Source organism: Rhinolophus sinicus, chromosome 9 (genome assembly GCF_057876585.1).
Source record: "Rhinolophus sinicus isolate RSI-liver-muscle chromosome 9, RSI-T2T, whole genome shotgun sequence".
Classification (NCBI taxonomy): domain Eukaryota; kingdom Metazoa; phylum Chordata; class Mammalia; order Chiroptera; family Rhinolophidae; genus Rhinolophus; species Rhinolophus sinicus.
Window position 1 is genome coordinate 35,680,113 of NC_142509.1, and position 14,777 is coordinate 35,694,889.

The 14,777-nt window shown below is 47.8% G+C and overlaps 1 protein-coding gene across 2 annotated transcripts in view; it reads left to right on the forward strand.

Moving 5' to 3' along the window:
• Positions 1-14,777, forward strand: part of MLXIP (MLX interacting protein) — a 53,607-nt gene that overhangs the window by 21,753 nt on the left and 17,077 nt on the right. The window lies entirely within an intron of this gene.

Genomic DNA, 14,777 nt, shown 5'->3' on the forward strand with positions numbered 1-14,777 from the left:
ACTCGTTGGTCTTTCCCTTTTTCATTGTTCTAGCTGCCGCAAAGCTGGCTTCTCCACATTCTAGGGTAACCATTTCCCATTTGTTAGCTTTCATTATTCTTTACTCTTACAGCACCATAGAATTATGGATTTTGAGCTGAAAGAGGTGTAGCAGTCAGCGCCACTACCCAATACGTGGACCCACAGGCCGGTTCGCTCCCTCCCGGAGCCCCCGCGGTGCTCAGGACACCAGCTCACCTCCTTGCGTCTCCCTCGCCCACCTTCTTCAGGTTTTCCACTCTGTAGCCTGACTAAGTGTGCTTGATAAGGGACATTCCTGAGACGTGTGCCCAAGAGCTGACTTTGAAGGCAGTCACCCGTCCCTCAGCCGCGTTTTCCTGCTCAGGGAGCTTCGGGGGTGAGGGGGCTGGGGTGCAGGTGATGGGCGTCTGTGAAACGCCCCAACTGCAATTCCTGTTGAGGAGCTATTAGGCTTTTCTGCTATGTAGATACTCCTCTGTGCTGGAGAGTGAAATGTGCTACTAAAAAGAAAGACAGTTGTCTCTGTGCCCAGACAGTGGTGGGATGCCACTGCATTGTCATTGAAGAACGTGTCCCTTCTGTGAATGGAATTCTGTGCTGCTCTCAAGGCCCTTTGCTTGTCACCACCCCTCACGGTCACTGGGACGCTGGCTGCTGTGGCCTGGAGGTCTGTGATTGTGCTTTGTGACAGCACAGAGCCCGAACAGTTCTGAAGGCCATGGGAATGGCCACTGAGCGTAGAAATCCATTTTACTCAGAACCTCCTGTGTCCCAGATGCTGAGTCCTTCTCAGCACCTGGCTGCATTGAATTCTTACCACAGCTCTGTGACATCGTTTATTTTTCCCCAAAGAAAATGAAGTTCAGAAAGGCCAATGTCTGCCCGAGGCCGCGTGGTAGGCAGGTGGGGACACCGTCGTCGCTTCCCGTCCGGTGGCCAACAGCAGCTCACAGGGTGATTATGAAAGCGTCCTCTAATGAGAAAGTTGCTGCTGTACCTCAGAGTCTGCCCTTATTGGAAGGCACTCTGTGTTTCCACCCGTGAAGGGTGGCCTGGCCTGAGATGCTGTAGATAGATGAATTTTTATGACATCAATGGCCAGGATCAGATTTCCTCAGTAAAACCTGGGATTTTGACCTGAGAGCAATCAGATATAGCAGGAACGCAGAGTTGGTCCTCGCAATAACACGAAGACTCAAGTTGCACATTTAAAAAATCAGTTTAAATGGTTGGCTTCAAGTTTCCTTCATAAATACCTCTGTCCCTACTCCCCCCGGCCCCCAAAATGTATCCTGGTCCCCAAAGGTCTGTGGGGTAAGACAGCACAAAATCTCCTAGCCATTTGGTTCGTTCTTTTGATTATATACCACAAGCTCTTGCCCGGCTCATTTGTTGTGCATGTGGGAAAAATCAGCATATTAGGGACTTGAGTTTTGAGAAAATAAATGTCCATCACTTTCCGTGTTGGCTTTTGTTCCTGCTCTGCAGTTTGTTAAATTATTTGTGCCTTAGGTATTCTCAATGTATTTTTGTCTATTTTTGCAGGAGGCCTTGAAGCAGGGGTGATGAATGAGATATAAGTTACCTGACCTTGATTTTTACAGCACTGTGGTAACTAAGGGTGTGTTTACCCTCTCCTGGAGCTTTAGGATGGAAACAGCAAGTAGGATGGGAATGACCTATGCAGCAGAGGTAATAAGGCCTGAGGTTAACACTGGTGCATGATGATAAACTGAAACTTCATCTCCCACCACTGTTTTTAAGCTTGATTTTATGAATAACCCATTGTTGTTTTGGACAGAAGTGATACAGTGAAAATGAGTACATCACAAAGAGAAAAATGTAGGAGTTTTGAATCTGGTAGCGATGTAATATGTTCATATGTCTCGGGAGACAGTGTCAGCCGAAGGGGGTTGATCTCGGTTGGAGCCATGCAGAGACTCCCAGTGTTTCTGAAATCGCCACGGATCTGACCGAGATGGTCTAGCGAGCCTCTGATTTAGTGGGTTAGTCTCCGTCCCAAACTCCTCCGCCACTTGGAAGGTTCACAAGCATGCATGGCAGGAGCATGAAAAGAGGGAGAGATTTAGGGTGACAGCTGATTCTCAGTAGCAGAGAGGAGACATGATCTTTAGCAGGCGAGGGTAAAACAGACTTTATTTTGGAATTTGTTATGTGAGGAGGGCTGTACAAAGTTTTGTGTTGGTTTGTATGCTTTTTAAAATCCCCCTCCTCAGAGACAAGCTAGACATCTGTGGTTAAGGTGGGGGTGTTACAGATCCTTCTGTTCTTTCTTTTGCTTAGTAGCAGCTGGTGTTACCGCAACACTCCCCTACTTTGGGTTCCACTCATTTGTGTTCTTTAGGGCCAGCATCTCCCTTTCTGGGGTGGGAGGACTATAGTTCTAGACCCTTAGAACTGGAAAGAGTTGGGATAAGCTAATTCAGTTCTCTCTCATCTAAAAAAAGGAAAGCAGGGCCAGGGAGAAGAAATGACGTGGCAAGCAGACATGGTACCCCATTTAAAGTCACATTGCCACTTAGCATCCAAAGGGGGGGCTGCAGTACTGGATGCCGACTCCTGGGTTCGTCTTGTTCTGTTTGTAATACTCAGTTCCTCTTCGCCTGTGCTATTCCTTTGTGTTCTCTAAAGTGAAGCAAACCTGGAAAAAGTGATAATCAGTTAATTTACTAAGATGTGTTACCTGATTTTAAATGGGGGGGAAATGCAAACTAAGACCAAATGGGCAAGAACCCATCCACTTGAGTCTCTGGGGTTCAGGCAAAGAACTGAGGTGTGGTCTGACACAGGGCCTCTTAGAAGACGGGGCACAGTGCAGAGCCTGGAGGGCAGAGTGCGGGAGGCGTGGGCAGGCCAGGGAGCAGGGGCCGTTTAGTCCACAGTGGGGCTGTGGGCTGTAGGAAGACAGTGGAGTTTCATTCTGGAGTTCATTCTGCACATACTGTGGTGCTTCTGTGCTGAGCAGGAGCAGGGGCAGGCATCGGTAAACAGAACAGGCGTGGTCACTGCCCCGTGGCAAATACAGTCTGTTTGTGGAGACAGACAGTCAACAGACATAAAAATAGGTAAGCGCAGATTCTGGTAGGTACAGGACATGGTGAGCGGGCCTAGCTAACTATTATACCTTGTGAGTGATCCAGGGGGACTCCTGCAGGAAGCTAGTATGCGGAAGATGAAGGAATTAGACGGCTGAATGAGGTTCTTGTTAAAACCAGATGTGTGCAGCTGGAGGAGACGCCACCTTGGTGAATAGGGATTCCGTTCTATAAGCAGGGGAACCTCTGAAGGGGTTCCACCTGGGGAGCGATGTGAGCAGATGTGCGTCGTCAAGGGCATTCTGGCTTGCTGGGTGGGACAGAGGCAAGAGGGGAGCAGCCCAGAGAGGAATCGGGGCAGTTCGTGTATGAACCTGGAAGACACACGTGGAAGGGAGCAGAGGGAGAGAGTGTGGCATACAAAGAGCCCAGGACCAGCCCCGAGGACATCAGAGTTAGAGGCTGAGGGAAGGTGGAGGACCAGCTGGCGAAGGAGAGACCCGGGAGAAGGCCGGGAGTGGGGTGACGCATGGGGACCAGAAAGGCGCCACACGCTGCCTGGGAGGCCTGAAAGTGACTGTTGGGTTTGATCGTGTGAATGTTGTCAGCATCCGGGGCAAGGGCGGTCTTGGTGGCTTGTTGGAGCAGAAGCCAGAATCCATCCAGGGTCTGTGCTGCTCACCTTTTACTTTCACATCCACTCCCACATCACCTTCGCAGAACACCTGCATAAATAGCCTCTCCCAGCTCCCTCCCCACCCGGCTGTTGCTGCATACATACCACTGGGTACTCCAGGCAAGGCACATGTTGGGTTGTCTGCCTGTCTTTCCCTTTAGAATATAAGCTCCATGAGGCTGGAAATTTGGTTTTGCTCACTGCTCTATTCTTAGCACCAAGAACAATACCAAATAAATGAATTGAGTGGTGAATCAGGGTGGTGCCAGGAAGACAGTGGTGTATCAGCCAGATTAATCTGGCCACAGTACTTATGCGTGTGTATAGCCCACACGCAACCTGAAAAGGTTCCACTTCTTTGTATCATCCACCCATTTCTTTTGTTAAGCACCATTGTACACAGGGCATCATCATAGATGCTGCATAGAGCTAACTTCTAGCTCCAGCTCCGGGCCCCAGAAAGATCAGAATTTGATAGATGTACCCATACTGATTTCAGTTAACTTACTGTAATGTCACTGTGACCCTAGTTCCTGTCAAAGGCAAGGTTTGGGGTTTCAGACTCAGTAGAGAGCAGATTTTACGGGTTTTCTTTAATACTTAAAGCTGACTTTTAGAATAGAAACCAATGCTTTTAAAGCCTATTTATAGGTCTTGGCTACCTGGAGAGTGTTACCTTATCCTTTGAAATGCATCAGACAGTTTCAGGTTTCTTTGCCTTTTAAGTAGGTTATGTAGCTGGCAGTGCCTTGAAAATGACTAATAATGGTGATAATAACAAACTTGTTTCCTGCCAGTCGTCTTAGGAACTCATTTTTGCAAACACGGTGTATTTCTAGTACATCTCTGGTAGCTGGTTTCTAGAGTCCTGACTCCAGGTGTGTATTCTGGCCCAAGACCTCTGTTAATTTACTTCCTCTTTAAGCCAGATGTCTGCAGTGGGGTGGAGGTTTTTATTCTTTACGTAAAAATCTCAACCTTGGTGAATACTTGAACCTATTAACTACCTTTTCCCGTAGGTGGTTGAAAAGGCTAGAGAAAGACTGTGTTCTTTGAGGGTAGTGTTCCTGGTACTGAATGGGATAGAAACCCCTCAGCTGTATCTGTGGCTTAGCCACCTGGGCCAGGTGAGGGGGCAGGTCCCGTATCAGCTGGGCTGGGCTGTGCTGACTATAATAACATGGATAGCGCTTGTGTCTGGGCGTGTAACTATGTGACTGTGTTTGTCTCGCCGGTTTCTCTATGTTTTCTTTTTGCTTATTTATTTATTTATTTTTATTGGGAATATTGGGGAACAGTGTGTTTTTTCCAGGACCCATCAGCTCCAAGTCAAGTTGTTTTCAGTCTAATTGTGGAGGGTGCACCTCAGCTCCATGTCAAGTCTTTGTTTTCACTCCAGTCGTTTCACTCTAGTGGACTTTTCACTCAAGTTGTTGTTTCCACGCCAGCTCACGGGCCCATGTGGGAATCGAACCGGCGACGTTGGTGTTATGAGCACTGTGCTCTAACCACCTGAGCCAACCAGCCGCTCCTCTTTTTGCTTTTTTAAATGTTTATAAAAGTATTACGATTAGAAATGTGAAGACCATATGTGAAGAAATTTAAAGAATATCAGACAGCTTCAGATTTCTTTGACTTTTTAAGTAAGTTAAGTAGCTTGAGTAAGTGGAGAAACATATGCCGACTTAGGATGGCGATGACCCGGTTGGACTGGCCAGTGCTGCCCACATTAATTTCCTTATTAAGTGCAACTCCCATCTAGATAGTTTTCTTTTGAGAACTGACAACATGATTGTAAAGTTCACATGGAAGAATAAATAGGCAAGACTTCTAAAATTTGTTTTTAAAAATGATGGGACTAACCTTACCTAGATAGTAAAGTATATCACAATTTGTAATTATAAATCAGTGTAATACCAGCACAGAATTGGACACGAGTCAGTGATAGCTGAGGCTCCAGAACAGACCCCCGTCTGTATTATAAGTTAATATATGTGAATGAAAGTGTCAAATTAGTGGGGGACAGTGACAATCAGATAGCTAGTTTGAATTTATTTTGGTGAGCTATGTAAAGAACTAGATTGATTTTTTTTTTCCTTCCAGATGCATCAGAGTTAAATATAAAAAGTGAAACCATTAAAACATATACACAAAACACCAAAAGAAGGGGGGCATTGAGAAGTGGTGCCAAGTATATATATGGGAACGTGGTATATGATGAAGATTGTATTTTAGTCCATCAGGGGAAAGGTGGGTTATTTAGTAAATAGGTGGGAACCACTAACTAAAGTGGGACCCCAGTATCATGCATTACACCAAATAACTTCAGGTGGAGCAAAGAGTTGAAAGTAAAAAGTGAAACTGAAAATATGGAAGAAATATATAAAAGTGAAACTGTGAATATACTAGAAGAAAATACACATAAGTGTTTTCACAATCTTGGGGTGGAAAAAACCTTTTTAAGTATGATGCAAAAAATAGAAACAAATAAAGACTTTAAAATTTTGACTATGTGAATGAAATAATTCTACTAAAAATAACAACAAACCCACCTTACATTAAAGAGTTAAGTAGAGCAAAAACCAAAACAAAACACACCATAAATAGTCAAGGAAAAGATACATAGTCAAAACAGCCCTGTTAACTCTGTCATGTGTGCTGCAGACATTTCCACCAAATTAAGGCTCCCACAGAAAATGAGCAGAAGATATGCAGACAATTAACAACAACAATAACAACAACATCAATTGGCTAATAAACATAAAAAGACACTAATGAGTGGGAACCAAAAATATCAGGTGAACTAAATTTTTGCTTGTCAGGTTAGCAAACAATAATAACTAATATGAGTAGCGGTTTGGGGAGATAGACACAATTTGCTGCTATTGGGAGGGTAACTTAGTATAAACTTTGAACGACTCTTTGACTATAAAATAATTATAAATGTATGCATACCCTCTGATTTAGCTTTCCAATTTCTAAGACTGTATCTCACTGAAAGGGTCATGTAATTGCACAAAATGTTGAAGTAGCAGCATGTTCACCATAGCATTGTTTATAATAGTGAAAAATAGAAACAACGTGTGTCCGTTACTATAAACAAATGTCTATAGAGAAATGGTTAAGGAGGTTGGGTAAATATATATAGTATAGTATTTTATAGCTAATAAAAGCAATATAAAACTATTTATTGGCATAATAAGATACCTATGACACATAAGTGAAAAATGGGTTGTTAAACAAAATTACGATCCCATATATTTTAATTTTATGTTTACTCATATTTATCTGAATGTATATAATTAGATACATATATATTACAAGGTCTTAGGGGCCAACTACAAAGTTAAAGAGAATAGTCCACAAGGCAGCTTTTAACATCAGTTGTAAGTCGGGGGAGTTCCCCAAACCATCAGTGTCAGTAATACTCCAGAGGGACTCAGAACTCACTGAAAGCTGATATATTCATGGTTATGGCTTATTACAGGGAAGAGATTCAAATGGGATCAGCCTAGGGAAGGACGCGGAGGGCAGAGAGGTTCCAAGAGGGTCCTAAGGCGGTGCTCGGTTGTCCTCCGCCAGTGGGTCCTGGACGGCGTTACCTTTTGGGCCACGATGTGTGACAGTGTGCAGAGTATTGCCAACCAGGAAGTTCATCTGAGTCTGTAGTGTCCAGTGTGTACGGGGCTCACGCTCTGGGAGGGGCTGAAGAGGGAAACATTTGCAGAAACATCACAAAGGGTTAATAGCATTAATCTTATAGAATCACCAACATAAAATAGCAACAAAAAACTGCTAACGTTTCAACAGATGGTGGAAACAGGCTAAGAGCTGGACTCCAGAGCCAGTGTCCTGGTCCTCAAATTGTGCTGCAACTGCAAACGATGTCCCCTCTGGGGGAGGGGCTGCATGGGGCTCTGTGCTTTTTGCCATTTCCTGTGAGTCTATCATTATTTCAAAATAAAACATTAAAAAGATGAGGGGCACGGACAGTTTGTAAAGGAAGAGACATGGCTAATACACAGATTTTTTTTTTTTAAGTATTAAAATTTATGAACAAATGATGCAAGTCGAAGTGACACACCACCTTTTTCCTGTTGGAAGTCTGGTCCTGTCCCCTGTCCAGGGGGAGCAGGAACACCCTGGGCTCCGGATTCAAGTTTGTAATGAACATACGAATATGGCCTAATGGTGCCCGGCCCAGCGTCCCTGCTCTTGCCTGGAAGGTATGGCTGGAATCTGACAGGAAACTCCAGGCTTTCAAACTCAGGAACGTGCCCCAGGTTTGACGGGCACTCACTCTGCCAGGCCTGGGTCTTTGACGCCTCCCAGCTCCCTTGTCAGGCAGACGTGTCACCATTTCACTGAAGGCGGGGCTCGGGTCACTCGTCCAGAAACGGAAACCGCTCTCTTTCCTCATTTGCTTGGAAATGGCATGAGCATGGCCGTGTTGGTCGCCGGGTGGAAGGCCAGCACACACGAGGGAGTGCTCCCAGCAAGGAGGGTCACCAGTGTCCACAGCAGGCAAAGCCACCATGGAGCGAGGCCGACTTTGCCTGGTTTCAACTCCATCAAGTTACTCTAATTTTTGATGGTCACAGAGATGATTAGTCCCTGCTTTTTACACAAAACAGACAAACGCAAGCCCTCATAAACAGGCTCACACATGTGGGCCAGTGCATAGCTAGACACACTAGCAAACCCACATGCACAAATGTGCTGCCACACCTACCACACACACACACCGCATATAACATATAACCACATACACTTCACCCCCACACCTACACCCCACACACACCACACGTACCACATACACATGCATACGTACCACACCTATACATACCACACATACCACACACACACCCCACGGACACTCGCTCACCTTGTCAGTAGGACAGACCTGAGAGTGGACCTCAGGAGCCCATATTCCTGCTTTGCTGCCATCACCCTCAGCCTGCTTCTCCAACAGGACTTTCCTTTGAAGGTTTAAAAAAAGACACAAAATGACCCATGAGGAGGATGCATTTTGGGTGCTGGAGGGAAGACCCAGGCCTGGGCGTGGGAGCAGGGCGTGCAAACCTCCCAGGCTTCCTCAGAGGACTGTGCTTGGGCCTGGCCCAGGGTGGAGGGCCCACGGCTCCAGGCGGTGCCCTTCTCCTGCCTCCTGCCTCGCCTCTCGGGTGGCTCGCCCCACGTCTTGGCTCCTCAATGAACCTTTGTCTGGAGCCTGTTAGTTTTGGCTCCGAGAAGCCTGTGGAACCCGGCCCAGATCCCAGGAAAAGCCAGTAGAGACCGCTCTTTTGAAGAAAACGAATCAGAGTCCTGGAGGCGAGACCAGTCTGAGCGTTATTCACCCGCTTACTCATTAGAGAGACCACTTAGGAGCCGTTATCCTCGTACTTGGACCTGGTGCACAACGTGACTTGTACAAATTTTATCTGCTCATGTGATTGTCTTCCCAAATTAACCAGAAGCCCTATAAGGTTTTGGACTGTACCTGCTGTTTTTTCCTTGTTTATGTTTTAAAAATTGTACATGCGTATGTTACAAAAAATTGTACATGCCTATGTTACATTTAAACAGTATAAAACGGTCAACAGTGAAAACTACCGAATTCCTTAATTCACCTCTGCAAAGGAAGTCACCATTTCACTGTTACCTGTTTCTTGTGTGTCTTACCTGAGACTGACTGGCTGTCTTCCTGCCCCCTCCTCCCTTCCTCCCTCCATCCTTTCCTCCCTCCCTTCCAGTGTGTCTGTGTGTAAATCTCCCTATTAAAAGTGCAAATGGTGGCCATACTGTATATCTTGCACCTTGGTTTTGTCCCCACTGAATACATCTTATAGATCTTGCCTGTATATCAGCACATATAAATGTATGGTGTTTTTAAATTGCCCCATGGCCTCCACTGTGTGGCTATACCATAGTTTTCAAACCATTTCCCCTAGGTTGTCTGCAGCCTTTTGCCACCACAAACAGCACTGCAGTGTAATTTATGTCTTTGTGTCCGTGTGCAAGTGGGTCTGTAGAATCGATTCCTAGCAGTGGAATTGTGCGTTTACGATGTTGGTAGACAATTGTCCACTTGCCCTCCAACAGTTTACAATTGTTTTTGCCCGTCATTTGCCCCAGAGCCAGCCTAGTGATCAGAGCTGTCTCCCGGTCAGAGTTCTGAACTGACTGGGAAATAAAATGGAGGAGTGGGTTCCCAGCAGCACGTGTCACTGTTGCCAAAAGGTAAAACAACCCAAATGATTATCAATGGATGAAAGAAGCAGCAAAACGTGGTCTGTCCATCCGGTGAAATACGATTCAGTGATCGAAAGGAAGGAGGTACTGACACCCTGCAACATGGATGATGAGCCTTAAGAGACTGTACGAAGTGACAGAAGCCAGGCACCGGACGCCACATGTTTTGTCACTCTGTTTATATGAAATGTCCAGAAGAAACAAATTCATAAGAGACAAAGTAGATTACTGGGTGACGGGCGGGGGGAGGGGGGAATGGGGAGTGGCTGCTGGTGGGTGCAGGGTTTCCTTTTGGGGTGAAGAAAAAAAGCTGTGAAACTCGGGAGCAGTTACCTGCACACAGCCGTGCGAGTGCACTTACTGCCACTGAATCGTACACTGTAAAGTGGCTAAGGTGGTACATGTTATGTCATATGTACTTTACCACAATAACAGAGCCAGCAGCTGCTGGCTAAAACATGACCTGTAATGTTGATCGAACTGAGGACGTGGCTCATGCACGGACCCCGCCTGCCTGTCCAGGTAGTTCCAGGACTAGGCCCGGGCGTCCCTTCCGCCAGGAGCAGACCCCTCGGTGGGCAGCTTGCTCCTAAGAGGAAAGGGGGGAAGGGCTGGACCACCCACGCCAGGTGCTCCTACGACACTCACTGGTGACACGTCCACTCCACCCAGCTGGGAGGGAGGGAGGGGGAGGCACGACTAGGAATGTTTTGCTAGTGGTCCTCCAGCAAGCATCGGAATGGCGAAGAAATGTCACACAGCAAGCAAGTGCTGTTGAATGAACGAGCGAGTGGACTCCACCACGGCTCAGACCTAGAGTGGTCGACCCCAGAGCCCCCTGCCTGCTTTCTTTTGGAGAGAACGGTCTAACTTGGAGTTCGGAGCCAATCCTACCTGGGACCCACAGAATCCCAAAACCCTGCCCTGTTAATTCCAGCTCCTGCTGTGCAGGGTTTGCACTTAATTCCCATTCCAGAGTGGGCTCTGGCCAGACCTCTGCAGAATTCAGTTTGCGGGTTCTAAGGTACAGTTTTGAGAGGGGCCTTTGTTGTACTGTAAACTTCCTGTTTGAGGTCATGAACCTGTCTTCCGGGAAGGCCGTCAGGGCAGGGTAAGTGAGAAGGGTTCTTTAGGAAAAGTTGAGCATTCGTTTAGTGACTCCATACACCTCCCAGGTGCCAGGCACTGGGCTGGGATGAGTCGGCCAGGCCCTGGCCTCCCTGTGGTCCTAGCGGGAGAGCGGGAGGTGAATCCAGGCCATTGTTCCGTCGGGCTAGCCCCAGGAGCTGCACAGGCATATAAGAGAGCAGGTTTGGGAGGCGAGGGCCGGAAGAGGCCTTTGGTTTATGGGAGGGGGCAAGCCAGGGACTTAGAAGTTTTCATACTGTTTCTGGTTCTACTTTAAAGAAGGAATGTAACATCATCCTGAGTTAGAGCAAGAAGTATCCCAGGCAGCCATGTCTGGAAGATGGGTGAAACCGGGGCAGGGCCCAGGGGGAGCAGACGTCCCACCAAAGATGCTTCTGGGGATACTGCTCTGGGGAGCTCTGCGGGGAGCCGCAAGGCCTCAGAACTTATTAGAGCAGCCTTTCCTTGTCCGTTCCGTGGGAAACTAGACTGTGGGTAGCCCGTAGCAAGGCTCCCAGTCCAGGTGTGGTTGGGGAGGAGGGAGTGTCTCCTTTCCCTTCTGTGAAGACTGACCGTCACTTCCCCACATTAAAGAAACTCTCAGGAATGTATCCCACATTTTGCTAACAATTCGCCTATGGAATCCTTTTTCTCTGTAATATCTTGCTACCTTAGAGCTCTGTGACTTGAATTTGCTGTGGGGGAGGGGTGGTTAGTTCCGATGGAGACAGTCTGGACCTCTCCTTCCACCCTCCCTGCTTCTGCGGGTGGTTTTGGTTTTGGTTTTGGACTCACTCCTTTGCGTCGGTGGAGCGCCACCTGTTGGCTGTTGAGATATTGCAGGAACCTGGGATGCTGGTGGGATACCTACGGTAGTTTACGTTCTCAAAGTTTGACCAAATTTGACGTAAACATCGAGGAAAAGTGAAACATTTCGGCAAGCGAGGGGGAAGAAGATGAGAACCCCAAAACCACACCCTGTCACATTTGGGTTTTAACCTATATAGTCTGCCCTCTCTCTTCCTCTCTCTCTGTATCTTTCCGCCCCTTCGATGTAAGTAAGTGAAGCTATCTGTGTCGTCTGACTTCTCTGAGAAGATGCTCTTACTCTCACTCCCATCGCCCCACTTTGTCTTCAGTAACAAAGCAGGGGTACGGTTGGGTTTGTTTTTAAGCCAGGGGTCAGTTCTGAAGCGAACATTGCCAGCTACAAAGGTGACTTGTGCCAGGATCCTCACTGCCCATTGGATCCCTTCTGCTTTTGTCCTCTGCAGCCGTCTCTGCTCGTAGCAAGTGCTGGGTCAGGACTCTCAGCGGAGGAGGTGGCCTAAGATTCCTGGTCTTCATTGTGACGAAGCTATCAATGATAGAAAAGTTTGGGGTTCTTTTTCCCCCTTAAAGAGGCAGGGACAGTTTTCTGTTTTGTGCTTTCCTGGAACCTCCTGCCTGGCTAGACGTCAGGTTGCTGAAAGAGCTTGCAGAGGAAGAGGGTTGGTTTTGCCAAATCGTGGGGCCTAATATACTGTGGTACGTATTCTGCTGTCCAGCCTGGTCTAGAAGCACCACCCCCTTGCCCCCCTGCACCTCTCCCACCCCTCCAGGCTCTGTTCTCTGCTGCCTTGACCAGGGCCATCTTGCTCTCACCTCAGGGCCATCACAAGGCGGGCAGAAGGAATGGCCTCTCCCCCTTTTCTTGGTTTAGCTAAAGTTTCCTCATCCTCTAGTCTGTAGCTTAGATATCACCTCCTCCAGAAAGCCCTCCTGACTGCTCAGGCTGGTCAGTTATGCCAACCGTATGCTCCCACAGCCCTCTGCTCTTCTTCACGACCCTCAGCACACAGTCAGGACTTGTACCGTAGCAACTTGTATGCTCCATGAGGGCAGGGGACCTCCTCTGCCCTGTCCGTCCCTTTCCTGAGTTCTTAGCACATCATGACACAGCGTAGGCACGTAACGCTCATCAGATGAGTAAATGAGAAGCAAATGGTTCTGCAGATACATGGAGTTCAGGGTGGACTTTTGCCCAGGTCTTTGTTCTGTGGTATTGAAAGTGGGCACGTGGGTGTCACCTTTTCCCTCCTGGAGAGGAGGAAGAGCCACATGACAACAGTGGCACACAAAAAAGAGGCCTTTTCAAGTCAGGAGGAGTTAAAAATCAGGCCTTTCGGTAATAAATTTAAATTCTTGAGGTGGTTATTAGTCTCTTACATTTATATTCTGTTTTAGGGTTCACCCATTGTGTGTGTGTGTGTGTGTGTGTGTGTGTGTGTGTACATTTAATCCGTATTAAAACACTTTGGAGGTGTTCTGATCTTACCTAGGAAACGTGTGCCAGAAAAGCTAAGTGACCGTAAAAGTTCACAGTTAGGAGTTGATTATGCAGCAGAGGCTCTAAAACATTGTGGCTGTTGGACTTGCGGGTGAAAGCTGAGCAACATGGGGCTGGGTTAGAAATACCTGTGGGTGGGAGACAGGTGGGGAGAAAAAAGGGGTGTGCCTGCTTTGAAGCCCCTAACCCTTTTGTGAGCTGAGGCTGCTGCTGCTACTGTCTGTCCCTCAGACTGTAAGACGACGTACTGTGACATTTTCTCTGGGTGTGGGGGTGGGACCCCAGCCTTCCGGCTGATGTGATTCTGTGATTCCCGGCCTGGCTCAGTGCTGGTTTGGGTGGGGGGAACCATGAGGTTTCATCAGGTTCACGGCCAGGACTTTTGTTTTGTAACCACTCAGGTCTTCAGGTTCAGGTAAGGTTTACTGTTTGTTTGGGCGCTGCCATTGAAGACCTCAACTGTTGTGACTGTTGGCGAGTCTCTGCTCGTCACGTGAGCTTCCTGATCGGGTTTGGAAAAAGGGCAGGGCTGTGACCTGTGGTCAGGAGGACCCTGAGAACCCGCTTTGGTATAGACCAAAAATAGTGCCATGCCCGTCTCAAGCCATCTGGAAAAGGGAAACCCTCTGCCAGCTGCTTGGAGGTGGCTCCTGGCAAAGCCCTTGGAAAACTAAACTGAGACAGCTCTGCCACCAGGGAGCGTCCCTTGCTTGCTTTGCAAGGGCTCTTTAACTGATTAACGAAGAATTATTACATGAACCCCTGCTGTGTGCCAAGTGCTGTGCTAAGTGCGTAGGGAGGGTGAGCCTAAAGGGCAGCCCCTGAGAAGCTGCAGTCCGGTGGAGGGAGGTGTGGGTACAGACGGCGCGCTGTGTGGGCTGTGGCGGAGTGCTGTCTGAGGTTCGAACAGTGCTCAGGGAACCCTGAAGCCATCGGCAGCACCCTGCGAGAGCCCAGTGCCAGCTCGGGGGACATGGTGTTTGAGCAGCGTTGAAGGATGAGCAGGTGGCCAGGGTTCAGGGAGCTCCAGAAGGAGTGAGGACCGCGTGTGCTGAGGCCTGGAGGCAGGAGGGGGCCCCGCAGATTCTAAGGCCAGTGGGACGTTTGGGTGCCTGGGTTCTAAGTGCCTCGTGGGGACTGGTGGCAAAGGAGGTGGGCCGAGACCAGTTTAGAAGAGCTTGGCTTTCATTCAGTGGTCCACAGATTTCTGTCTGTTTTTCCAGCTTCATTGAGGTATAATTGACATGTAACACTGTGTACGTTTAAGATGTACAGTGTGATTTGATGCTCATATGTTGCAAATCAACAGATCTCT